Here is a 26,791-nt window from a genome sequence, read left to right on the forward strand (position 1 = left end):
TGGGACTGGGACATGCATGTGTCTGACAAGTAGAGACATACAGGGAAACTTAGACCTCATTTTATAGGTGCTGAGGAAAAAAACAGGCACAGCTATGCTACACTTCATCACGTACTGTAAAGGTATTTAAAGCTGCTTAGGTAGGACATGCTCTGGAAGTGTCTCTTCTCACTACTGACTGCAAAGAGAATGTAACGTGAATAGTTCAGTTATGGATACAGTATTCTCAGCTGTAAATGTATCAAACTAGAGGAGATTAATCTCATTCCCAGTCTCTTACCGCCTCATTGATTATGAAACAAGTATAAATAATTTGGCATCCTACTAATGAATGTTTCACTTCCCTGAGTATATGCTCCAACCCTAGATGAAGAGACCTTTGGGAGTTATCTTGTGGTTCCAGGCTCAGCTGGTATTTCAAATAGGGAGATATTAAATTAGGAGTATTTCTAGGAGAGTCTGCCATTGGGACTGACCAAAGGCATGACAGGATTCAGAGAAAAGATTCAGAGAAAAGGGCCAAGGTAACAGCCTTCAATGGAACATCCCGAACAGAAAGGTCAACTGGATGTGCTGGTAAAGAGCATCTTCTAGCTAGGGAATCGGCTGCGATTTTTAAGGAAGAGTTGAGCTGAGGCTAACATCCACTCCAACAGTGGACAGGAATTAAAAAATGAATGAAGATACTGCCAGGTTCTCTTGTTTTTATTGGAGGAGAAGGAGAAAAAAGGGAGCAAACAAAGAAACAGTTTTGCTAGGAACTTCTCATAGTACTATTAATTATGAAAAGATTGTGTGCTTATTAGCTGTGACATAGTAAGCATTGCTAACCTCCTTCATCCTTCAAAATTTTCACCAACTTCTTTCTCCTTGAGAGTACAGCAACCACATCACTTTGCTGTTTCTGATTAGGCCCCTGTCATGCCAAGACTTCCATGAGCTGGATTTGAAGCCTGGGATATTTCCACTGACTCATATGGGACCCTACACATCCAGAAAGTTAAATGAATGCACTAACACTTAACAAAGGCCATGGCCTGCAGATGTAAACTGATGGGGGCCTGAAACCTTCAACATGTGTTTTCTATGGTCCTCGTTACCACAGGATTGCAATCCTGACTAAGACATTTAAATTATATCACACCACAATGAAAAACAAATAATAAATATAACTGTGAAAATATTCACGCTGTAGGAATATCGAATTTGAATACAATGCTGCGCTTAAAGCCACAAGCATCACTTAAAGTCTACTGTATCGCCAGCAAGTGAGAAGTTATGGTTTTTGCAATGCAAAAAAATAAGCATTTATAAAATGTTAGCTTTGCAGCATGCAGGCAGTGTTTCTCCATGAGACAGTGGTATTTCGAGTCAGCCAACACTTTTGAGGTGCTGGTGAGTTGTTCAAGCCTTAACTTCTACTAATGCCTCACATGGTGGGAATTCCAGTCAGCCTGTCCATCACAGTAAGGTTACAGATTACACAGTACTCCATAAACAGTTTACAGTAGAATAGTTTGCAAATGCTCTGCTTGGAACAGAAGGCATGCGCATGTCCAATTGTTTACTCTGAGATGCAATCATTTACAATAGCAAGAAGAAAAAGTTTAGCAACGAACAGGCCAAAGATGGAGTGTTTGCAGCAAACTTTTCAAAATATGTCAGTGAAGCATTAAATCGGTGTTTACTTCTGCTTGCAATGGCTGAATCCTCCTAGCAGCAATATTTGGAGATGCTGCCAGCAGAACTCATGCTTAATAACAGATTAGTTGGTAGATTACTAACTTAGCAAACAGCAGATGGGTGTTTGTTTTAGAGAAAGTTGATGCAAAGTTCAGAAGCAGAAATTTTCTTGGCGTGCTTGAAATAACGTGGACACAGGTATCAGGAATTTCCTGACCAAGTTATACCCAGATTCTTACCTCAGCTTTTCCACAGGAGTTGAGAGCAATACCCACACCCATATTTTTCATCATCTGAGACCCATCACGGTACACACAGCTGTCAAGTACCCTCTCTGCTACTCATGCCACTAACTCACTTCTTAGGGAATAGGTAAAAACACCCTTGAAATCCTTGCAAAAAGGTGCAGCAGAATGGAAAATTATTTCTCTCATTTTTAAACAATTGCATGCAGTTTAAAGATGAAGCTAAATACTTTATGGGTCATACTGCATATGGTACAAGACCCTAGTGGAGCTGCAGGATGTATCATGCCTACCTACCCATGCAGCCTGGGATGAGACAAAATAACCACTGTGGCAAAATCCAGCTATCACTGTCATGAGGTAGCATGGAGTAGGCATTTCCATCATTTACATCTTGACAAAAATTTGGATGAAAGCATGCATTACCACCAAATAAATCAAAACAAAGGTTTTAAAGGCTGAACCCTTTAGAAAAAACCTCTTTACTTAAATATTACAGAAAAAAAACTGAAGCCATAGGAGAGTTTAGCTCATGCAGCTTAGTGAAGAGATAAAGTAATTCTTATAGAGAAAATATCTTCATATGTTGAGAAAGAAAATTCTTTTGTAGGAAGAAACTAGCAATTGTTTTCTAAGAAAATGTATAAGTTACTTTGAAAAAATAAGAGCTACCACATGTGATGATGATATCAAAAGAAAAACAGAACATCAAGGACAGATTAAGAACGTCGACTTTTCCATCACATAAATACACATACACACACACCCATACACACTCTCCATTAATGACTCCCTTCCTCCATAAAAAACCTTGAATCTCAAATGCTAACCCAATTCTAGCACTGAATAATAATGAACTTGAGATGGTTGTTCCCAAGCACCTCTGCAGAAATAGCTGCAGCTGTTTAAGATACTACTACCACTCAGCTGTTTGATGCTGCTTCTCACCCCGATATAGGTAATTTGAGAATTCTTCATACGCTTCAGTGCACAGTCTGCCAGTGCAGCTTAATCTGCTTCTGCAGTGGTTTTCTGACTATGATCTTGGTGAACAATATCTGAAACATCTCATTCAGCTTGAAGTCACCGTGGTGGGTAACACCAGAGCTTTAGCAGCACCCACAGTGGCTCTCTACTTCAAGGCTTTTTTTCCCCAAGGACACGGAGTTATTTAGAGGCTTCTCTCAGAGAGAAGAAATTCAAGATATTTTCTGTATTGCTTGCTCACAGATCTGATTCAGCTCTAAGTAGATTCACAACTCTGAAAGTTCGCGCATACCACTTTTTAAGCTACACTAAAGCTAGAGGGATATAGACTAATATGAGCTGATGTTAAAAATCACTAAGTATTGCATTGTTACTCAGATATCTTTTTGTGGCAGGAAATACAATAGGATCTGTGGGAAATACTGGAAGAGAAGTGCTAACCCTAGCCTGTCCAACAAAAGGAACTCTCCAGGTGTCTGAAATTGGAAACGTTTTCCCATTGCAGATAGTGCTGCAGAAACATTTGCTTACCTGCTGAAAGGAGAAGAAAACAGGACTGAATAGCAGATAGTGAAGACTCTGCAGCAGGTTTCCAAGAATCACATGAAAATTCTTGACAGGTGATACGATTTGGTTAAAAAAATCATCCCCTTGCAAAAAAGGCAGCTCTGCAAGAAAAGATGAACCAAAAGGTAGTATTGCATATATTGCCATTTGAGGAACAGTTTTTCAAGTGTGCTAGTACCAAGTAAGTTGTACCAAGCTAGTACTAGTAAGTTGATACACAATATACACACAAGTGAAACAACTTCAATACTCAGTGCTGTTCCACATGCCATCACTGATATAACTAAACATTTTTTCTTGTATGTTTCCCTTCCTTGCTTTTTCTTCTTTAAGCAGGAACCAACTCATTGACAACAGTGCTAAGAGCTGCGCTTATCGCTAAAGAGGACAAGAGTTTGCATTAGCGTGCAGTCTGCAAGTACTTCTGTGTCCCAACACTAAAGATGTGGTAGAAAAAACACTTTGAAATGAGTTTCAGGGTTTGCAATGATCGCCTTTGGAGAGCAGCTGTCCTATAAGACCCAGAAAAATCTTAAAAGCACCATTTAAAAATAGCAGAAATTCTTTCATTAGGGCTTCAAATAATGGTTGCTGTATCATCACGTGTCCTGAGATGGTCTTGAAGTGCCTCTCTGAGATGCCAGCTAATGCAATAAACAACCCGAAGTGGGTATCTTGCTGCAGCACAGAATTTATTCTTATGCAACTTCTAACCCCAGTACAAGCATCTTCACAATATTAAATTTATTTTTTTAAAATCACTGGTCAGTATATAGCATATAATACTTAAAATGTATATATATATATAAATCTATGTATACACAGACACACAACACACACACCAGTGTACATGTTCTGACTATGGCTCTTCAATGCCATGCACTTTGCATAGTCATTTGTACCAGCCCCACCACACTGCTAAATCTAGCTAGGAGTAATATACAGACAGCCAAAAGACTCAGTTTATCCTGAATACAAAATGCTCTTGTTTTAGTTTTGTAGCATTTCATAACCACTTTGCAAAGATGTAAATAACTTTACCCGTTCAAAAAAATGTATTTTAGGATTAATCTTTCATGCATTTGAGAGCACTAAATAATCACCTTATACTCCTGCCTTTTGTCTGCTCTATGAGTGTGAACTTCATTCTTTTACCACTTGTTTTAGTCAAAGGCAGAGGTGTTAGTTTAAATAACAGTGTTGTGAGAAGTCAGTGGGTTTTGACTGCAACACATTAAGGAGCACACACACACAAGCAACTTGGTAGATAGCATGCAGAATGGGAGACATGATCTGCAGCTTGTAGGCTGCAGAGAGACACAAAGTGACATTTTGAATACCTGGGGGCAAGGTAAGGAAACCAACCTTCTCAGCAACACACACACATCTGAAAGAAGACACATGAACATATTCAAGTGAGGTACTTGTAGCAAATGCTTAAACATTGTGCACTGGATGCGAACATCCTATACCAACAAAAACTCTTGTGGACACAAATAGGTGTCCTAATATATGAAAAACTGCTCTAAGCAAAGCAAGCTGCATGAGGGTAGAGCTTTCTTGACACAGCTGAGTTTTTATTAAAAGCACCTGCCAAAACTGCTAGAGTGGTCAGGACAATATAGGTCTTGCAAAAGCCATGAACAACTCAGCTCTGCTGGAAGTGGATACTATCAAAGCACATACCTAAAATAATAGGCTTTGTCATGAATTTTGGCTTTTTTTCATCCCTGCTTAAAAGACAAATTAAAGAAGACTCTTCATCTTCTCTCAAATTTAAAGGATATGAGAATTCCCACTGAGTTTGGACAGAAAGTGTAATAACAGCTATTTGGTTCTTAAAAGATTAGATGCTTATGGGTCTGAAAATACTGTTTTGCCTGGAGATTCTGCTTTGATGTTTCAGTGCCAGCAGATAAAAAAAAGTTCCTCCCTTCTTCTGGTAACCTGTGATAACTTGATTAGCTGGAATAATAAACCAACATCATAATGCTATTTTTTCAGGATGGTGCATGTGTGTTATTTCAGAACAAAACTCCACTGCCTTTTTTTAAATTTTATTTGACCTAACTTTGATGATTAAAGCTCAGCTACTCCTTCTATGTATGGAGCATACATTTTTTAAAAAAACTTGTGAATTACGTTTATTTTGCTTTCATCTAATATCCTGTACATCTCGAACTATTTATAGGTGCAGGGGAAAGGCAAAGAGAGAATGCATTAAAAAAACACCACATATGATGCTGTTGTACAAAAGTTGTAGGAGCTTGTAATTAATTAAGCATATTCTTTGCACCAGCTGAGCAATCGGTATGTTATGTTGGCAGGTAGAGCCAATCAAGAATTCATAAAGCTTTTTGTTAGCAAGGGTTGAGAACATAACTGAAAGCAGAAGCAGTATTTTAGAACCATTCCAGTTTTCACAAGCACAGCACTACTTACTGATCCCTCCACCTTGCTATAGGGAAAGCAGCAATAAAAATCCCAACCCAAAATACTTTGGCAGACACAGCCACAATGTTATAGTTTTAGGGCCCAAGACCCCCAGACCAGCATTGATGGAAACATGAGTACAGAGGTGTTGGGACCCCAGATCTGCCACAAATCCAGCTGAAGCCCTCCTGCTCTGAGCAAGAGGGCAGTCCAATTTCCAGGTATGCTCTGTACCTGATGCAGAGGAGGAAAACGTATGCATGCTGGTGGAGTTCAAAATGCTTCTTCTGGCAGAGAGGGTAGGTGCCGAAATACTACTAGCTATTCAAAATTGTGTCGTAAAACACAGGATCATGCCTCAGAGGTGCAGCATAAGCAATGGATTAATATCCATTTTCTAAATGAAAAAGTCTTTTCTAAATGACTAACTTATTCGTGACTGTGGGTGAAACTCATTGTTTTCATACAGCAGGAACTTGCTCAGCTAAGGGAATGTCAGCTCCTACTCAGGACTGAAAACAGAGCTGCTGTAAATTCGTATTTCAGTTGAACTGACACAGTTGCCCACTGACACCTACTGCTTAGCCAGATGTGGCCAGAGGAATCAGTCACACAGACTAATTTGTGCTATTACTGTGCATGTCTTTCCAGTCAGCCTGGAGTGACCGGCAAATAAGCTCCATCTTCAGTGACAGCAGTCAACAAAGATGCAAGCCAAGAATGCTAGATGGAAACAGCGATTGTAACTAAATTACAGTCAGCCTGACATGATCGAGGTCTGCTGTGTGAAAGCCCACAGCAGCAGCGTTACAGACCTTCTACCAGACCACATTAATTTGGGGCCAAAATGACCAGTAGGAACGTCAGTGGCTGGAAATTGTGAAGGCTGGGTCACTACTTCATGGTTTTGCAAGCTCAGCTAAATCAACCAGAAGTGTGCAAAGAAGCGCATGGAAGAATGAATCAACAATGCATCAATATAAAAAACACCATCCGTATGCTCTGTGTTACACCTCGAATTACAGACATGTAGATTTTCCTCAGTGGTGACTACGCCTCATTTCAGTCTATGAAGGGAGTGGCTTTTTGTGCTCATGACCTTCCCCTCTTTGGCCATTTAACAAACCAGCATACAACTGTTCCCAGCAATCAAAACCACGTGGTTCAGAATAGGCTATAGCTGGCTTCCCAGTTGCCCTCATTCATTCATTTTTTCAGACTTACGGAAGATTTGAAGGTATAAGATGATGTATGTATGTTTAATTTTGCCAAAGATAAAAGATGTCTATTTCCTCTGGGCTGCATTTTAATGATCTTAGTTTTCGCTCTTTTTTTTTTTTTTTTTAAAGTGTCACTTTAATTGAAACTTATACCATAAATTCAAATTATAATAGGAGGATGAATTCTGATGAATTCCTGGCTGCAGAAATCAATAGGAAAAGTCCTGTTGCCTTTCCCTGGGGTAACACTGTACCTCAGACAAATAACATGACTGTTCTTAATACTGACTTCTTCTAGCTTAATTTTTTGCTGACAATTCATTGCCGTTCCACATACCTCTGAGTTTTTCTGCTGTAGTAATGACACTTAATCTGCCAAGAATAACAAAACTTTAACAGGATCAGCTTAGTCCAAAAGCACCAAAAGATCTCCTCACTTATCTTTGATTATGACTTTCTCCACCCTCAAAACTTCTATTTATACCTCTCTCATCCTTCATTTCCCATACACAGAGTCTTAATTATAAAGACTAGCTGATTGCATGGACCAAACTGCAGCTTCACCACTGCCAATGTTTTCGTACTGCAAGCAGGCTGAGAATTGCATCGTGGAGGTAAAACAGTATTAGATTTTTCAAGGGGTGACTGCCACATGGCAAAACAAATAAATAAAGTAACCAACAGCAGTGCTCCTTGAGTTCTTAAATGCGTTTGGAGACTGTGATTTTTAAAATCTTTCTGCACTGCTCTGGCTCTGCTTTTAATGAAAATTATAGCAAAATATTCAACACATGTCAGCAGGAAAAGACTGGTAAATCCTAATAATGTGCATCATTTTAGCTATATTCAGATTTGATACATTAGTACCTGGGTTTATACCAGAAGCCCATTTACTGATTTGCCATTGAAGTCAACGTCCCACCATGATTTCAATGAAACACTACAGCTTTAGGTAGCTCTGGAAGAGGAGCTCTTGGGTGGATGAGTGGAGCCTAACTAAACACTACAAGCTTCCTTTGAGCTTTCCATGAGCTGTTCCGGGACGATACAGAAAGGTCTTTCCTCTGCTTCCATTAAAGCACTCAAACTCATTCTTGAATTTTTGACACGGCATTTGAGTGGTTTTACTGGAAAGTGATGCAGCTGAGTGTAAGCAAGAGGGCATTTGGGAAGAATTTCACTTGAGCACCTGCTGGGTCTCCTTTGCCTGAAGTGACTGAGACAGCAATCTCACTGACAGGGATTGTCAACTGATTTACCCTTGTATTTGAAAACTGAGCAAATTCAGACAGGGTTTTGCACAGCAGTTTGGCTCTCTCTCTCCAGCAACATTTCTCCAAAAAAACGAGGCTTTCCGCTTCAGCTGTCTCTCTTTTTTAATAAATGGCAAACCATTCCTCATTCGCCTCCGTCCTCATTCCCAAAGACTGCTTTGCGGTGGAAGAAAAAAGGGGAACATTTCCATTTCTCCTCCTATGTACAAGCCATTCCTGCCCACAGCCCTCCTTGCCCTGGCACCTCTGCAAGCCCTGTGCTCAGCCTCCATCTGCAGAGGTGCCAGCCCACATTTAACACAGCTGCTTCTGAAGCACGTGCAAAAAACATCCACAGTGAACAGTAGTTTCCTATGAAGAAAAACAGCAGCCCTCTATGGAGGGATTAAGAGACCGATGGATCTTGGGCACCTGACACCCCTGACCAGATTAGAGAAACAAATCACTGCCTTCATGTCCAGCCCATCACTCCTGGCATGGCCAGCAGTAAGCAAGGCTTGGAAGAAGCAAAAGAAGAGGCAGAGGGAGGCATCTGACAACAGAATGGATCCAAAAGTGATTTCCAGTGCAATACAAATATTGAATCTGCATGGAAAAAAAGAATAACATGGGCATGACCCACAGCCACCTCTGACAACTTTATTTCTCCCTTTTCACGAATCTGTAGACTCTGTTGAACAAGCTCTAATGGCCACCAACATTAACATGAACTCCCCCATTCAAACCACCAGGCTTCTGGCTCAACACCTTTTTGGACTGGACAAAAGGCATGTGAAACATTGAAATTTTTCATTTCCAGGCTCACCATGACCACAGGGAAAAAAAAAGTCATATCCTTGCATGGATAGTGCCCCACAATCACGTATCCTGAAAGCTGAAGTTATTGCCACTCACATTTAATAATGCAAGAGAAAAGGAAAAACAAATCCTCAACAGAACAACAAACAGGCAGTTCATCCTACACTCATTAAAAAGCTTTTCCAAGTCTGCAAAGAGAAATTACAACACTACCAGCACTTCTGTCCCTTCCCTTGCTCTACCAAAGCAAAGCTAGCAGAGGGGATATGTGGCACTGTATCTGTTTCTGTGCAAAACCCCACTGTTTCAGGTCTTCTGCCAAGGAAGGTGAGGTTTTGGTGAAGCTGCCAGATGCAATACAGAGATGCTTTCTGCTCCACCAGCCTCATGCATTTTGAAGATAGGTAGCAAATAGCTAGAGGCAGTGACTTCTTAAATTTCCTCTGACGTTTCTACTACAGGATCAGAGCTGGCTTCTAACTACGCACAAGAAGTAGTGCTTAGCTTTTTGCTTAGTCAAAAGCTTTGTCAGCAAATCCAGTCACAGGAGAATACAGCTCCACAGCCTGCACCTACTGCCGTTCCCAAAGCACGCACTGCTGCCTGGACCCCTGAAAAGCCTTTGAGAACAGAAGAAGAAAATGATATAAAAAGTTTTTGACTCATCTCTAGTGAGGACCGTATGCCTGTATAGCAGAGTATAAAATAGTGTTGGGAGAAGACAAACGGGATCTCTAATGGCTCTGTACTTCCCCCATCGCTAAAACTAGCCAGAGGCTAGGTATAGCGCATCAATGTCAGGACTGGGTGCGCTGGATGCAGAATGGAGGGAAGGGTTTTGCAGGAAATAAAATGACTTCAAAAAGAAGAGGTAAATACAAGTAGCAGCAGTTACAGGACTATCACAAAAAAAAAAAAAAAACACCTGGATTCAACTCAGATGTAATTTTGTGCTTCTGCCATCAATAATTTAAAGCCTTACAGCACAAACATTAAGGAGCTGTAATGTCCCCCCATCGTCACCTCCCTGCATAGTTAAGGAAAAGGTGCACAGCGCCTCTAGACATTATATTTTTCGGGATGACTACAGCGCAGAGCTATTCTTGGGGATTGACAACTGCCTGAATGGCCCTCAGGCTCAAGAAGGGACACTTGCCAGTGACTAATTTCTCGAAAATCTCAATGATCATTAGTAACATCATGAGAGGAAAACCAAAAATAGTGCTGTGATTATTTTTTAATACAAATTCCTATTGCTGTCAACAGATACTGGATTGGGAGCCAGGTTATTTTGAGACCTCCCTGAAGAGTCTGTGGCTCCAAAAAGGAGAGATAGACTCCCCACCTCTGAGATGTCAAGACATATCTAAAGCCATTCACAAAAGCACAAATACCTCCAAGGTATTTTTTTTTAGTTTCTAGTATTTGCTACCTTGGAGGCCATGTCTGCTTGTTTTCCCAGTCTCCACAGCAATAGATGCAAAATACATCTTCTTCACAAATAAAAGGAAGGTTTCTTCCACATGCCCAGGAGCTGGGACTGTCCAAAACTGTGCAGCCCCACTCAGCAGATGGAGGCCTGGAGCTAATGAAGCATTTAAGCACATGCTTAACTAATTTTGGGGACAGAAGTTGTCTCACCGTGGGTACAACTGGCTACTCCCCTGTGCTTTTAGATAACTCCTTGATGTCCCAAAACTGATCATGGTGTACTCAGAAGCACAGGACTTGATCCAGAAAAAGCATCTGTACTGAATGATTTTTGGCTGCCAAATTCTGGGCAAATCTTGAACGCAGTGAAGGGAGAAAAGAGGGAGGGGAGGCAGAGGATATTGAAAGTTTCAAAGCAGCTAGAGGCTCTTCCTCCAGACGCAGTTTATTCTGGCCAGGCTATTTATCAGTATTAATCTTCAGAGCCTTGGGTTTACTACACAACTCATTTGCCTGTCTCCGCTGGGTGGGGAGAGCACAACCTGTCAGCGGCAGAGCAGCTGCGCAACTCCAAGCGCACAGATGGCGTGGATGCAGCTTGAATCTTTCCTCTCCTGCTTTCTCTCCTATGATTTTCTTCCCCTTTCAGTGGGGGGAAGGGAGAGCTGCTTGGATCTCAACGTGCTCAAAGAGCAAATGAGATTCGCCTTATAACGACTTCCTGATTCTCTGTGCGAGCAATCTGTTCTCACCCAGACAGACGGCAACTGCTGCTGCACAGCTGCTCTGGTGCAGGTAAGACCAGTGGAAGAGTGGCAGGCAGGTGTGATGCTCTTTTGGCTCACCAACCCCACAAAAGTCCAGGAAGAAAACCCAGCCTGTCTGCCGAGGAGAACACAATCTGGAAGCTATTCCTGCAGAACAGCTGGTGGTTTATCAGAGACAAATTTAATGCATGCTTGTTCATTAAGGCTTAGCCTATAGCAGTCAACACTGGGCAGCCATCAGACGACCGAGGGAGGCTGCAGCATCCTTGCTGGCACTACCTGTGAGGTAGTCTCCTCTCTAAGGAGTCCTCACCAGACCTCTTATTTTCTATTAACTTTGAGTGTACGTACAGATAAATGTGTAGTTTATACATACTTTTGAAGTGCCTATTTTCATATACTTAGGTAAAGCCTAATACAATGTAGTCCTGCTCATAAGTTGCTTAGGCACTATCACCAACAGGTAACTGCAACAACAGCCGTATTACCAACTCTCCCTCCTGTCACCCCATAGCCAGGATACTACAATGTCACTTTGTCAACCACCGTGGCACTGCTTTGTCCCAGACTGCCACTGTTGTGAGCAAATGAATGTAACAGCCTCAAGATGGTCTTGAGTGTCAAACTGGTGTCAACTGGACTGGAAAGAAACATTCATATTATAAAAACATGAAGAGAGAAAAAAAAAAAAAAGAACCTTGATTCACCAATAAATAGAAAAAAATAAGAATTCTTCCACATTCTTCTCTTCTCCATAAAAGCAATGAGCTATCCCAACTACCCAACTGGTTCCCAAAATGGCTAAAGCTTTTCCCCATTTTAAAATTGTGAAAGAGAAAGACACCTCCACCCAGATTTTTTTTTTTTAATTAAATAAATCTGTAATTTTTCACATGTTCCTGAGAGACTTGATCCTTGATTGTCATGTTGCATTCCTACCAAAATTTCCATGACTGTTAACATTTTTACACATGAATGGATGGATGAGTTTGTTTCCAAAGAAAGAGGTACTTCCTACCTGCACAGAGCTCTGTGAGCATTGGGAACACGTACCAAAACACGTGGTAAAAAACCTGTACTAAATGAAGCCTCCAAGTATTAGCCTCTCACCAAGAGGAGAGAAAAAGAGATGCTAGAAAACCAACCTTTAGGCATTTCAAAGATGAACGTTTTGCCAACACGTTCATCAGGCTCACAGCAACACTCCAGTTCAGCCCAAACACAGTTGCTGCACTGGTGTGAAATGGATTTACTGGAAAACATCCAAGCTTCTGCTACAACACCATCACACAGTGCAAGCATAACCTCTGGCAGATGCAGGTGGAAGCGCAAAGAAGTCACCAGCTGCAGCAATCCTCGTGCCCAGGGCAGAGGGAAGAGCACCCACACCAGTACTGTGGCAGCCATCCTCACTTCAGCAGCTTCCATTCACAGCTTAACCTGGTTCTTCTGATTTTGCCTGAGGTGGTTAGGGTGGGCCCATGTGGTCTGTTGGGCAGAGCAGACACGTGAGACTAACTCCTGGCAGGGGACACTATCAAATGGGTGAAGAAAAGGGGGTCTCTCAAAATTGTAACTGGCATCAGTAGGCAGCGATATGGGTGGCACCACAGCATCTCTACTGTGCCTAATTTGAGTCATCCAGCAGAGGCCTCCTTGCACGAGCTGAGAATTTCATCAAGAACACAAACCTACACACCTGAAAGCGACACTGAGTGCTTACACCTTTCCACAACTCTTTCATAAGCAGGAAAAAACCCCATGTAAACAGCAGGAGTCACTTAATCCTGAACAAATGCTTCTGCAGCAAAAGGTGACACAGCTGGACACCCATGTCGGTTAGTTATTCTCTAGATTCCACAAAAATAAGGGAAACGCTGGAGACCCAGAATCACAATCAGCTGAACAGCAACGCAATTCAGATTCAGATCCCACAGCACAACCCAACCATAAGATCTTACAGCACATGAAACCAAACTTTGAGAGATCTTATGAAAACCCAGCATTACTATAGCAGAAGTTAGGTGATAACCAAAGAAAAGGAAGTCTGGATATCAGGCATACTGGAGCTTGTCAAAAACTGTGTTGGTGGTCAATGTTAGTGGGTAAGTGCTTTAATGATGAATTTAAGCAGAGTCTTTTTTCTCACTGCTCTGCATTTTACGGAGATATAATCATCTGCCTGGTGTTTATCATAAAGGGAGAGATTTTTGCTAGGGTCACAGTATTTACACCGGAGCATCAGTTATTCCACCTGTGTAACAAAGAGAAAAAAGCCAAAAAAATGTGAATCAGAAGGGAGCTCCTGAACAGCGACCGCCAGTGTTGGCAGCAGTTACCTTTGCCAAGCAAGGAAGAGGTGCATTTGCCAGGGAGGATCTGTGATCTGAAGCTGCCCTCAGCTGCAGTCACTAACCTTTACCAGCACTATCGTTCAATCTCTGCTGACTTAGCAACAAGAGCACTGCTCTACTTTTTCACAGAGAACAATGCTGGAAAGCTGCCAGGGGTTAATGAGCAACGAGAATGATGGGGAAAAACCCCAAAGAACGCAAACCCCAAACCCGAAAGCTGTTCAAGAGACTGCACGAACCTAAGCGTCCCTTCTCAGACCTTGTTCGGGGAAAAAAAACCTAAGCATCAAGGGCAATTGCACCTCAATAAAAATTAACTACTAGTTAAACATTTTTTCCTCCAAGTTTTATCAAGCAGGCTCCTAAGCATCTACAGAACAGTATAAAAGTAGTTGTATTTAAGAATTTTGAATCATTATTATTTTGCATTATTCTTAAACTGTGGGGCCCCAGTTATGAATCAAAAGCTCACTGAGTTAGGTTTGTGGAAAGGCAGCATAGAAAGGATTATTTAACACAGGCAAAACCAGAAGCATATGTTCTCTCAGGATATATTCTAGGCACAACCATTCATGGGTAACTAACGAGCAGCAAAAAGTTTCCACATAATCTCATAGCAGCAAGCCAGACGACTCCCTATTTCCCTTCATTTTCAAATGATGAGGGAGAAGAAAGGCTTTGCCAGATGCCACAAAAGACCAGTGTATCCCATTTGTTTCACACTGAGTCAGCCTCACACTCCGAATGCTGAATACCTCACCAAGACAACGGCAGCGCAGCCCCCCTGAAGAAGGGCAGCCCAGGCCGGCGCTGCTCCATTCCCCATGGGGAATAAATGCAGCACATTCACCCCTCAGCACTCTATTTAAAGACAACTTAAAAATGACTGCCCTGCCTCCAAATTAACTCTGAAACCCAGCAAGTTGAACAACTACAACTATTATTATATTGCTGCTATAAAATCCTATTTTTTTCCTTCTGCCTGTTTACTACATATATATATATATATATATATATATACACACACACACACACACACACACACCAAGAATGTCCCAGTTTTGCTGGAATATTCCTGGGATGACGTTTGGTGGCTCTAATCACTTAATTAAAGGGCAGGGGAAGAAAAATACCTTCTCTCTAAAATGTTAGAGTTGACACTATAATGATGCTCAAGAAAGTGAAAAAATACACAAACAAAAATAGGCCTCTAAGGTGAAAAAGAAAATTAAAGACAAGGGAATGCTCCCCCCTACAGCTCCCCCCAAATCCATGATTTTTTAATGACTGCCCGCAGCAATCTGCAGGCAGGGCTTCAAGAGATGAAACAATCTGCTGCCTAAAATAAGAGAGTGGGATTTGGCCAGAAGTCTACAGGTTTTGCTGAAGAAAGAAATTCAAGAGCCCTTCTTGCCTTGCCTGATTTACTGTGGTCACAGAGACTTGCAGGTTGGACAGGATCTGACTTTCTATTACAAAAAAAAAAAAATAAAATCAAACATTGAAAGCAGGGCATAAGCCCTTTTACTCTTCTTTCACAGTAATTTCTAAGTCTTGAAAATCTGGGTCAGGATTGCTTATACATATTTGTTCTGCATTTTTTTTACCAAATTTGACTTTCACCTTGGGAAAAGATCTCCTAAAAAAGGAGGAGGCCAGAGGTTCGAGGAGAACCCTGAATCACCCAGTATAATGCAAGATGAACGCAGATACCTTCACGTTCACAGAAAACACAAAATCAAATGTGATGGCAGAGGGCACTGCCTCACTGGAGGGAGAACTGGGAGGTAATTTCCCTTCTGTGCTGTCCCTGCAACTGTCCCCCGTACCAAAGCCTTGCTGGGAGGAGGCACGAGGTTGCAGCTGCATCGAGCAATGCTGTGCCAAACGAGCATCTTCTACCTGGGCACCAGAAAGCTGCACTGCATTTCACTTAAGGCCACTGAGGTGCAGCAGGGCTGCTGAATCTGTATCCTACCCCAAAGTTATTTCATACACAAAGGCTTCAGGAAATATTTCTCTTACATTTCTTCAAGTTTGCCACATTTGCTCTTCCACTTAGTAGAAAATGCCCCCTATGTGGCCCAGTATTCTAATGTGCGAAGTCTCATCTTTTATGCCATTCCATTCAGTAAAATCAGCCACAGACAAACATATCTCCTGAGACTCACAGGTTTACTGTGGTAATTTACAGCTCTTAAACAGAAGAAATGGAAAAGTCATTGGAGAGGGTGGGGAAGAATGGATGGGAAATAGGACAGTATTCAACTTCGACAGTACTCAACTATCAGTGCTGCAGGTATGAGCTACAGTACGATACAGTGGCTTTTGCATGGAAATGCCCCAAGAAAAAGGCACACAGTGCTTCCTATGGACACTATTTATACCTGAAAAGCAGTGCGAAATATATCAGTACCTTTAGCTACTGTAATACATAGGCGTTACTCGGCTCCTCAGCACTTGTTCAGACAGATTCTCCACTTAGGTTTCTGACTCGAGTGCTTTCAGACTTCACCCAGCCCCAGCCCATAGCACAACAGCGCAAGCCCTGGCTCATCACACCCTGCTCAGCAGCTACAGAGGAAGCCGCCAGCACTGAGACTTGCTTGCAGCAGCGCAGGACTCACCATTCACAGACACTGCCTGCCAGCATCCAAAGCACCACAATCCGTTTGGATTCCTCTTCTGCAGTAAAGTCATCAGTTAGTGACTAAACCAAGTGCTGGTCAGAGAGGAACCTGCATTGCCAGCATGCTCAAGCTATTTTACTTTGCTTCCATTGTAGGAAGATAGGGGCTTTGCTGCAGAACCAGCAAAGCAATGAGGTGTTTTTAAAGCATAAGCAAAGTGATTCTCCCTTAAATAACTTTAAATGTCCCCTATGACTTTGGCCACCCTGGCACCATCCAGACCTTTATTCTAGCACACTACACACTATTCCTCAGAGGTCACAACTGTCTTCAAATTCCACTAAATCCACCGTTATTTCCTGTTCTTTAACCTACCAGCTTAATAAATGTGCTCCATTATTGCCTCATTTGCAGAGGCAGGCAGGATACCGTGCAGCACAGCAGATGCAGGAGATTTTATTAAAAACAAAAAGAAAAAAGGGGGAGGGAGGGGAAACTCTGGGATCTCTGAACATGTACGCAGAGCTGCTAGAGCCAGCCAAAAGAGCAGCAATAGTTGCCTAAGGTTCTCCTGTCCCTCCAGAAGCTCTCCTCACCACTGTGGTCATCCCAAACCACAACACACCTATAGCCATTATACGGGATCATACAGCGGTAGAGTTGGGTCATAGCCAAAGATCAAACCACAGGTAATCCTGCCCCGGGTTATGGAAATACTGCTTAGTAGCAGACTTGGATAAAAGCCATTTCGAGCTATTCAGGGCTCTCTCAGATGTAACTAACCATTCTTTGGAAAGCTCAGGTTGGAAGAGTAGGAATCCCAATAAACTTGTCACCTGTTTCATTGCTCTTCACAACAATGCACCAATCCCCACCTTCCCTAAGAGAGCACAAAGCAAGAAGCATTGAAGGGTATGTCCCTTTATGTACACCACACCCAAGCCACATCCATCCTTCCTAGTACCTGCTGGTGATGAGATTGCCAGAACAGAAGATGTCCATGGTCTGGCTGGACACGCCTCTATGAACAGGAAGAATTGCCAGCCCATACATTTTTTCCATCAGCTGCACCAATACAGCAAAGGCATCATCTAGATATCAGGCTTATCTTTGTGGATTTACATTCCATGCCCACGGTTGCATGGGGCCCTGGGGAGGACACACTACAAAACGTGCAGAGGCATGGTGGCCTCTGCTTTAAGAGCAGCGGGTCAACCTTCATGCTTAGCCTGTTACAGACCACACATCTGTGTGTACATCTACACATGTATGTGTACAGAACAGTCCATACTGAAACCAAAGGAAAAAACAAGCAAAAGAATTTAGAAAAGAACCCAGGCTCAGCTAGCTGCTCTCTGACACCCCTAAGCTCTGCCTCAAACTCAAACACCTAGAAAAATCATGCCCCCCTGACTCAAGTCTTCAAAGGGTACAGAGTGCTCCACTCTACAAAGCCATGATTTCTAATTTCAATAGGCTTTTATTATTCTTGCCATTACAGATGTTAGGGCCAACAAGAAACATCCCTAGTTTGAACATTTGTGTGGGAAACAGAACATCCTTTTTCACAGGACTACATGGTAATAGAATATCCTTATTTTTAGCAGTGATTTTCTTCTCCTGTTGTTTAACACTGAACAGAGAAACTGTTGCAACAAGCAAGCAAACAAGAACGACGATAGGAGGGACATACTTTGCCTAAGTATTCATCATCCCTTTTGCTTGAATGAGAGGAAAAAGCAAGGCAAAGAGAGAATGTGGGGAAAAGCACTGCATTTCTGCCTAAGCACACTGATGAAATATAGACTTTATAAACCCTAATTCTCTGCAGCATTCAACATCCATAGGGCACAAGGCTTGTTTTTGCAACAGTGGTGCTCAGTTTTAAATCGTTCCCCCAAAGCTGGATATTTACTCTCTAGGATATCTAAATACTGCTAAAATGTCAGCTGAGAATTGGTTTTGTGTTTGTATCCTGACTAATACAGGGTGGTCCTAGGTACTGAACCCAAGGGTTTAAAGGCACAATAATAATAATAAAACCGAATGAACAGTAGCTACAAAAGCAGATAAACAGCGGTCTGGAACTACTTGTTAAATAAGCACGACTAAGACTTTCAGAATTAGCACCTACAGGACTCCCTGTATGCTACAAAATAATTATGAGGGACAGGATTAAAATGTGAATGACCAAGAAACCTTCACAGGAATTCAAGGAGGACCCCAATGTATTCTGGGGGAGATAGCAGCTCTGCAATTCAGTTGCATCTCTCATTAAACATTGTTAGAAACTCCATGAGAGGGAAATGAAGTTAACTGCATTTAAATCAGATAATAGATATTCTTTTGGATACTCTTCTCCCAGCAAAAAGACTAAAAAGGAACAATGCCAGTAGCCAGTGTTAAAAACTTGACCCTAAAAAGAGCAAAAGAAAGGTATTTTCTACATATGATTACACTAGCATAAACCTTGCATCTTCTTCTTGGCTGGCGCCAGTCTTCAAATTGTATCTTCCGGTAAACTTTGAGAAATCCGTGATGACTGTAACAAGGTGTACGTAGTGCTGTAGATGGGAAAAAATATCTTATGACCTCCTTTAATACTTTCTGGTCTCTCTGTATAACCGCAGACAAGTCTGGTAGTCATACAAGCACACACTTGAGCTCGAGTGTCCCCAGGAAATTGCTTAATAGTGACAAATAAACAAAAGTCATGCAGAATAAAAAATAATAATAATAAAAACTGATGCTGGAATTGCATGTTACAGAATTAATTTGAGAAGCATGCTGTAATGCCAAATTTGATCCATGCAAGCTAATCTCACACACTTGAGCCAACCTCTGGCTTCTTATCTGAACTTTCCAAACATTTCAGTTATACAAAACTGTCTTGGACATTTTATGAGAACATACTTACTCTCAAAGTTTCCAACATTTCCTATCTTCAGGGATGCCAGAATTACCACAAGAATGTCTTTTTCCTGGCACTTTGCATAGGACAGATTCAAGACTCACTGATAGGACACAGCGAAGGATAATTTCTACCAGGAATGATGCTTTATTTAGGAGTACAGGTTTTGTTATACCAAGCCAAGCTAGTCATCCATTTAGTCTGATAATCCACTGCCAGTGGCCTCTGCTGAGTCCTACACAGGAAACTTAAAAAAAGTCACAGTGGTCTTTGACAAATGCTGAATTCTGATAATGCTGCCACTCCTGCACAACCACAAAACCATGCTAACAACAAGTGGTAGCAGCCAAAAGCGAATCGAGACTCTCCACATGTAATCATTAAAGCCTGTACTTTAATAACAAATAAAACCAAGGCGCACCTATAAAGCAATGCAGACAGCAGTGGGTGTTCCTCTTCCAATTGCATATTAAATTAATTTATTTACTGGAATCAGTGAAAATCACCACACTCAACCAGATGCTGGTATTTCTCTAGATCAGGGTACAAGGAGTTAATCAAATAAAGAGAAGTCACCTCCTATATTTTCTGGAGGGAGCCTCCAAAGGATATGAATACAGTGGTAAAGAAAACAACCAGCAGTACTGGCTTATGGGGGGTTGGATGAGCACATTCAAGCTGGATTAATGCATTTTCTAGAAGAATGTTTAATTTTGCTAAGCCTCCTGATTTCCTTTGAAACCAAGACAACAAATTTCATAGTTTTGTTTCTTCTTACTTTCTACTTTAAACAGACAATGCAGGAAGCAAAAACCTGGTTCTAAGTCACTCGATGAGGAAATTTTGGGGCTCAAGTTTTACTTAATTAAAGGAGGGTCATCTGTAAGCCAGTGTTGTAAACGTTTGCCATTTTTTTCCCTGCCGGCACTCCAATAAACCATTCATGCTAAAGAAAGACAAACAATCACCAATTATTAAAGCAGCCACTATGAATCAGAATAAAAATATTGCTTCCTATCTAGCAGCAACATACCATCTTGGAGCATTTATACTCCACCTCTTCAGCAGTAAGAGCATATCTAATTTATACAAAGCCTGGTCTATTCCAGGATATGCCAAGAAATTCATAGGAGGAAAGATTACATGTTAAGACATCAAACCACCCGAGAGAGGCACATTATTACCCCAGTTGGTCGTTCAGTTGTCCCTTTAATTAGACTTTTCATGAACAGACCCACCTTGTATCTGAAAAGAGGAACGGGAAAATAACTACTGCTATACAGCAATGCCACTAAACTGATTAACTTTATGTTCAAAATCACAACCCCTTCATATTCTTGGAACCATGTTCTAAACAATAAATACTTCAATCCCAAATAAACTGATTAAATTCAAACCAGCAAACGTACAATCTTGGACTGAAAAAATCCTGGCATTCGTCCAAAGCAGCCATCCCTCCCCTGGCTGCAGTGTGTTTCGGATCATGGCCCTCAGCCTTTCTAATCCATTTGTGCATTGCCCAAGATTTCAGAATAGCTGCACACTCCTTTGAAGTTACTTTGCACATTTCAGCAAGCGCGCAATGTTGTGTCTATTACAGGACTCAGCAAAGGAAGAGGTAACTATATTCCCATAATATGCTTTTTTTTTTTTTGTAGCTAATGGTTGGAACTTAGAGCAGGAAAATGCCCGAAGTCCATTACTTTCCAGATTTTCCTCAAGGTAATATAACATGGATCCAAGAACACAAAATAGCAGAGTCAATGTAAACCAAGGAATATTTCTAGTCCGAGCTGCTGTGCTCACCACAGGAAAGTGTCTTCCATCACTTTCCTCCTCCCTTGCTGTGTGACCAAAAAGGCATAGCATATGTTATAGCATTTGTTTTACAGAACAATGGCATGCATTTCAGCTGCCAACAAGACACATGTTCATGTATTTCCTGGACCACAGGTTCCTATAAGCTAAAGATGGAATGAGATCTATTAATTCACCCAACCCATCTCCTTCCCTACAGGCACTAACCCAAGCTCGCAGAGGGTGACCCTGTCCCTTTTGGTAGGCAACTCTGGGGAGTTCAGAAGTTGACTCCAAGCAGTGGAGCTGGTCTGTTAACTAAGAAACCATGTTTCTGAAGTCCCCATCCCAATCCCCAGGAACAGCTCAGCCAGGGCAGATGTGATACGGAGCTGCTAGCCCTGCAGGACATCTTCCAGGGTTCTCCAGGAGCTGTTAAAAAACAACCAACAGTGCTACCAGCATTTTCCATGAAAGATTATTTAGCATCATTCCAACATGAAGCTTTTCTGATGCTCAAGTTCCATTTTCATCTGCAGCCCTTCAAGTCTAGTTACACACCCCTGCAAAAGCTTAAGTGATTCTCTCTCAAGTAGTTACACCTAAAATTGTCGCTATCATTGCTTCAACTCAGTCATCTCTTTGACAATCTACACACACTAAGCATTTCCTCATAATCAGCCCCTTCGATCACCTAATTAGCTCCTTCCCTCCCCTCTCAAACTTTCAAAAGGCCCAGGGAGCCTTCTGAATTGTTACTTAACCCAGGGAGCCAGACGCAGCCATGGCGCACACATGAAGTCTATTGCTCTTCCGTTTGCAACCAGGACATCGCGGACAACAGCACTGCCTTATCTCACTTCTAACAGCCACGTCTGGTTACAGACCCTCGATTCGTTTCAGCCCTGTCACTTTCAGTGTGTCCTTTCACACCCACTGCTCACACTAGCCTACCGTTCATCTGACTGTCCTACTTCCACCCTGCAGTCCCTTCAGATGGTTCTGCACTGCTGGTCAGCCCACAATGCAGGAAGGTTCATTGCCACTAACTGCAGACACCGAAATTTTACATGTGAAAAGGTAACACACTGAGCTCTTCTGATGTCTTTCATGTTCTTTCCTTGGTTGTCATCAACATGGTATCTGCATCACACCAGAAGAGAGCATAAATATATTTTATTCTCACACATCAAGTTTCCCAAAAGAGCTGCTGCTTTGTCTGCTTGCACAAGCAGCATAAAGGGTATGTGTGACACTACCCATAATCTCTTTGTTCAACGCTGCACCCCAAACTGCTCCTCAGCCTCTCAAGCAGATTGAATTTCAGCCTGAGCAACACAAAGGCGTATATTGTGGCTAGCTGATGGGCAGGAAGGGATTTTGGTTTTACAGTTCCTGTGAGCCTTCCAGTAGTCACAGGGTAACATGACAGAATGTAAACATCTTTGAAGTGAAAATAGCTTGGAATAAAATGGATGTCTCTTTTTTTCCCCACACCTTTGTTTCAGATCTGTAATAACTACAAGTAACAGTCTTAAACTCAATTGTCTAAGCAAGGGAATTCCCAGAATCATTATATGGCATTTTCTGATTTAGCTGTCACATTTCATTTAGCATTCTGCACTGGTCCTACAGTTTGGCTTGCCTGAAAATTTTAAATACAAATGTATTTGCAGGGTGGCGTGAAAGAACACCATCAGAATTTTACCTCACACCACAGCTCCTCACTCAGCTCCCTTCTCCCCTCTCCCATATACATGGATCTTGCAGCTACTGAAAAAAACACTTGAACAGAAAAATCTTTACCTATTTTTCCCCCCTATTAAAAGAGTTTCACTGACCTTTCTGCTGAAACAGATCTAAACCACTGTTTAAACAATGCTTTAAAACTGCCAACAACTTGAAACATAGAAATCTTGAACAGGCAAGTGATGTCTATAACAGCAATGAATAACAATGCTTAATTCAAATAATCCTTATATAGTACTTCCCATCTTCAAAGGGCTAGATACACACTAGATAATTAATCACTTTTTTCCCAACCCAAATTCGCCATTCTTGTCCTAAGAAACCATAGGGAAAGCAAACAGTACCAAGAAGACATGCTTCTGGACAAGCATTTGTCATTTCCTCTCATTAGATGATCAGAACCAGACCAAATCGCTCTCCTTCTGGAGCAGGGATGCTCCTTCCCACAAACAGGACCAACCCTGGCAAAAGCTGAATGCAGCTCAGCTGTCTGCGCAGAGGTATGTGAGATCAGAACATGCTCCAGAAATTATAATGCCACTATTGTGCCACAAAAAAGCTCTGATTTTCCCTTTGGCAAACAGCTTTTTGCTTTGCGTTTGTGGTTTATTAACAAATGCACATGCAAGAATGATGTTTTACAGGAAAACAAAGAAATAGGCCAAAGTGTCAGCTGGCACAAACTGTTAGAGCTGCCAACTCTGGACCAATCTACCTTGTTTCAGCTAATACCCACTACAACGTTTAACTCTGTTGTTGAAACAGGAAATGTTATTTTTAGCCATTACCTATTATTTTTGTGCAAAGAGTAATTGCCACTTACAGTTCTGTTACAGATCTTGCATTTTATCATGTGTGTTTATGGAGTTGTTCATTAATCCTACTGGCTTTTACACACACAAAAAAAAATTGCTGGCTCACTTTATTGTGGCTACATCTTACAACTAATTCTATCTGCCATAAAAATTGAAAGACAATGCCTCTAGAACAGAAGTTGGGGAAGGAGGGAAGTGACTGTAACTGTAAGGATCAGGTTTTCTTTGAACTGCTCAGGGCTTGATTCTCTGAAATGCTGAAGACTCAGAACTTGACCTGCACTACTAGCTTACACAGAAAGGTTTCCATCAAGGTCTCCCACAGAACTTTGGATACGAAAGTTTGAGAACTAAAAAGAAAGTAATGAAAATCTAGCAGTTTTTTCTGGAGCCTAAACACAAACCTAAGATGTTAAAAATCCAGCTGTCTTGGGCAATGAGTTCTTTTGGAAATTCCTCTTACACTGTCTGCTTTGTAGTATCTGTTTATTGCATATCCACTGAGAAGACGTCTTAATTCCCTATTCCTTCCAGAGTTTTCCCCTAATTAGGTTATTAATAAGAAAGATGAAGCACTAACTCATTCTACCAATGGTGTGTATTATAAATATAAAATCCCTGTCAACGTATGTTTCACTGTAACATATTAATAGACTACCATACAAAAGAAAAAAAAAACAACCACCAACAACTGGGGTTGTTCAAACAAAGCATTCACTCGACTCCCTGAACTAAGTTTCAGATGCATTATTCTTTGGTTATGGTAGAAGTTATGAACAAGGAATAGTTTTGCAAGGCAGCACCACAGTCCTAAATCCACTTATCTGCTAGATGTCAAGCGTGTCTTATTCTATAGCTGGCCTATACTGTACTACTTCTCTTATTCAAACTGTAAGGAAGCTGCCTCATCATCACCTAACACTCCTCTCTTCCCTTAAGAAACTCATCTGTGCATGAGACTTAGCGAGACAGAAAAATGAAAGCCATTTATTTCAAAGGAAGCATCGAAATTTAGTTTTAGACTTATGTTTTGATAATTAATCACCATGCTGATAGATGCAGAAACTGATTATTTCCTGTGATTTAAATGAAATGCTTAAAAGCACACTGGCTGGAAATCAGAAGCAGTAGAAAAGCTAAATCATTTCCCTCACTCCTTTTTCTCAGGCTGCCTGCTCTTGTTGCCTCCACAGTATTAAAAGGCTGGTGTGCATCCAACTTAATGCATTCCCGGGGAAAATGAAGACACTGGACCTTTAACGATGCTCGCCCGATCAGCAGTGACCGCGCACGACACACACACACGGCTGCTGAGATGAAGCAGTGACCAAAGATCATCACCCACTACACGATGGAAACACGCACAACTGCTCTGCAATTGACAAATAAAAGAATAAATAATTCTGCAATAAATAAATGGGCAAGTAAGTAAATCCTATATGAGCACATGGAGCTTACTTGCATGAATAAGGCTTCCAGCAGCCGACCCGCAGGATCCCGGTGCCCCCAGCAGCTATTCCAGACCCTACAAGAAAGGGGATGAGCGCCCACACGCCGACCTCGCCGCGACGCCTACCCAGCCCCAGCACCCCCCGCTGCCCCTCCCGCCCCAAGCGGCCCCGAACAAAGCCGGGAGCACCCCGGCCGGCCGCCCCTCACCTCCCAGCGCCGAGGGGAGCTCCCACGCTCGACCCCGGCCCTCGGCCACCCCCCACTCCCAGCGCGGAGGGGCCGTGCCGCACAATGCGCGGCCGCGGGGGCGGAGCGGGGCGGGGAGAGGCGCGGCGGCAGCTGGGTGAAGGGGGTTGGCGAATAAAATAAAATAATAAAATAAAATAAAATAAAATAAAATATAAACTGTAAAGTAAAATGTAAAGTAAAATAGCGCAGCCCCCTCTCCCTGAGCCCCGCTGTGCCCGCGCAGGCCCTCCCGGGCGCCCCATAGCTTCGCGGGTGGGGCCCTGCAGCCCGGCCCGCTGAGGGGCCGCAGGGCCCTGGGCCAAAAGGTGCGGCTTCACAGGGGGGAGTTTTGATGAGTTAATGGAGCCAGAGCTTAAATGCGCAGGGATTTAATCCAAGGCAGGTTTTATACAGGTCAGTTCCACCGCATCTCTTTTGCAGCTCCTTGGGCTGTTTCCCACCTGCTTCGGCAGAGTTGGGCAACGGAGCAGCCATGCCAAGGAGTGGGCACATGTCTGGGTATTTCTGCTCACAGCATCCAACCACTGTCCCTCTGGCACCAAAACCCGCGGTCTTCTGGTCTCTGGAGGGGCTGCTTACTATTTTTCTGCCCAGTTTGGTGGCAGCTGGGCAGCAGTGAGGGAGCATGTGGAATGGATCCAGTGTTTGTTCAGAGTACACTTTGTACAGTAACAGGGTATGAGGGAAACTAAGCATTAAAACACAGAAGGGCTCCTCGATTTGCAATGTTCAGGTCAAATTATGCACTTGAAGCAATTAATAAATTACACAGTTGCCTGTTTCTTGTCTTCTCTGCAGTCAATAGGAGCACATGGGTTGTCACTGGGTATTTATACCTTCAGAAATCATGTTTCACTGCTCAATCACAAGACTCACAAGTCCATGACAAAGTAGCGCAAGAATCACAAAACATACACAATGATATTCCTGTGGTTTCTCATCAGCTTAACTGACCACATAAACCTGGAGAAGATAACATTGTCCATCTAAACCTGAGGCAAAAGAATGAATGGAGTGTCCCTGACTGGAAAGAAGAGTTAATCTGAGGATCATGGGGCAGTTTTCTCCCCAGATCACGCATATTTTCTTCAATACCATGGACTTTTTTTCATACAGTAGGGTCTCTAGGGCAAAATAAAACCCTTGGAAGAGATGTTTTCATATGTGCTTTTTAAGTTCTCTCAATTTTAGAAATCTAAACAAAATGATTAAAAAAAAAACAAAGCAATTAATGAACACGCAAAGGAACCTGAGTCGGGTCTTTGACCCAGAAGTTTTCACAGAATCACAATTAACCAACTCTGGTTTTCTTGGTAGAAACTGGTATCCGAAATTGTTCTCAGAAGTCTCAAATACATTTGCTTGTTTTGCAAAGCAAAAATGTGCAAGTTGCATTATCTCTAGAAAGTTTAGCTAAAAAAAAAAGTGT

The 26,791-nt window shown here is 42.1% G+C and overlaps 1 protein-coding gene across 10 annotated transcripts in view; it reads right to left on the minus strand.

The window, feature by feature from the left end:
• Positions 1-25,430, minus strand: part of PRR5 (proline rich 5) — an 89,820-nt gene extending 64,390 nt beyond the window's left edge. For 2 of the 10 annotated variants that reach the window (XM_035550980.2, XM_035550981.2), the window contains exons 1-2: positions 25,321-25,429; positions 25,120-25,186 (exon numbers count right to left, since the gene is read on the minus strand). The gene's annotated coding sequence lies outside the window, so the exon portion shown is untranslated. Of the gene's footprint in view, positions 1-3,446; positions 3,584-4,822; positions 4,870-24,815; positions 24,834-24,915; positions 25,034-25,119; positions 25,187-25,320 lie in introns of those variants that run through there. The other 8 variants (XM_050712710.1, XM_035550979.2, XM_035550975.2 and 5 more) reach the window with 8 other exon arrangements.
• Positions 25,431-26,791: the final 1,361 nt, after the last annotated feature.

Source organism: Cygnus atratus, chromosome 1, assembly GCF_013377495.2.
Source record: "Cygnus atratus isolate AKBS03 ecotype Queensland, Australia chromosome 1, CAtr_DNAZoo_HiC_assembly, whole genome shotgun sequence".
Classification (NCBI taxonomy): domain Eukaryota; kingdom Metazoa; phylum Chordata; class Aves; order Anseriformes; family Anatidae; genus Cygnus; species Cygnus atratus.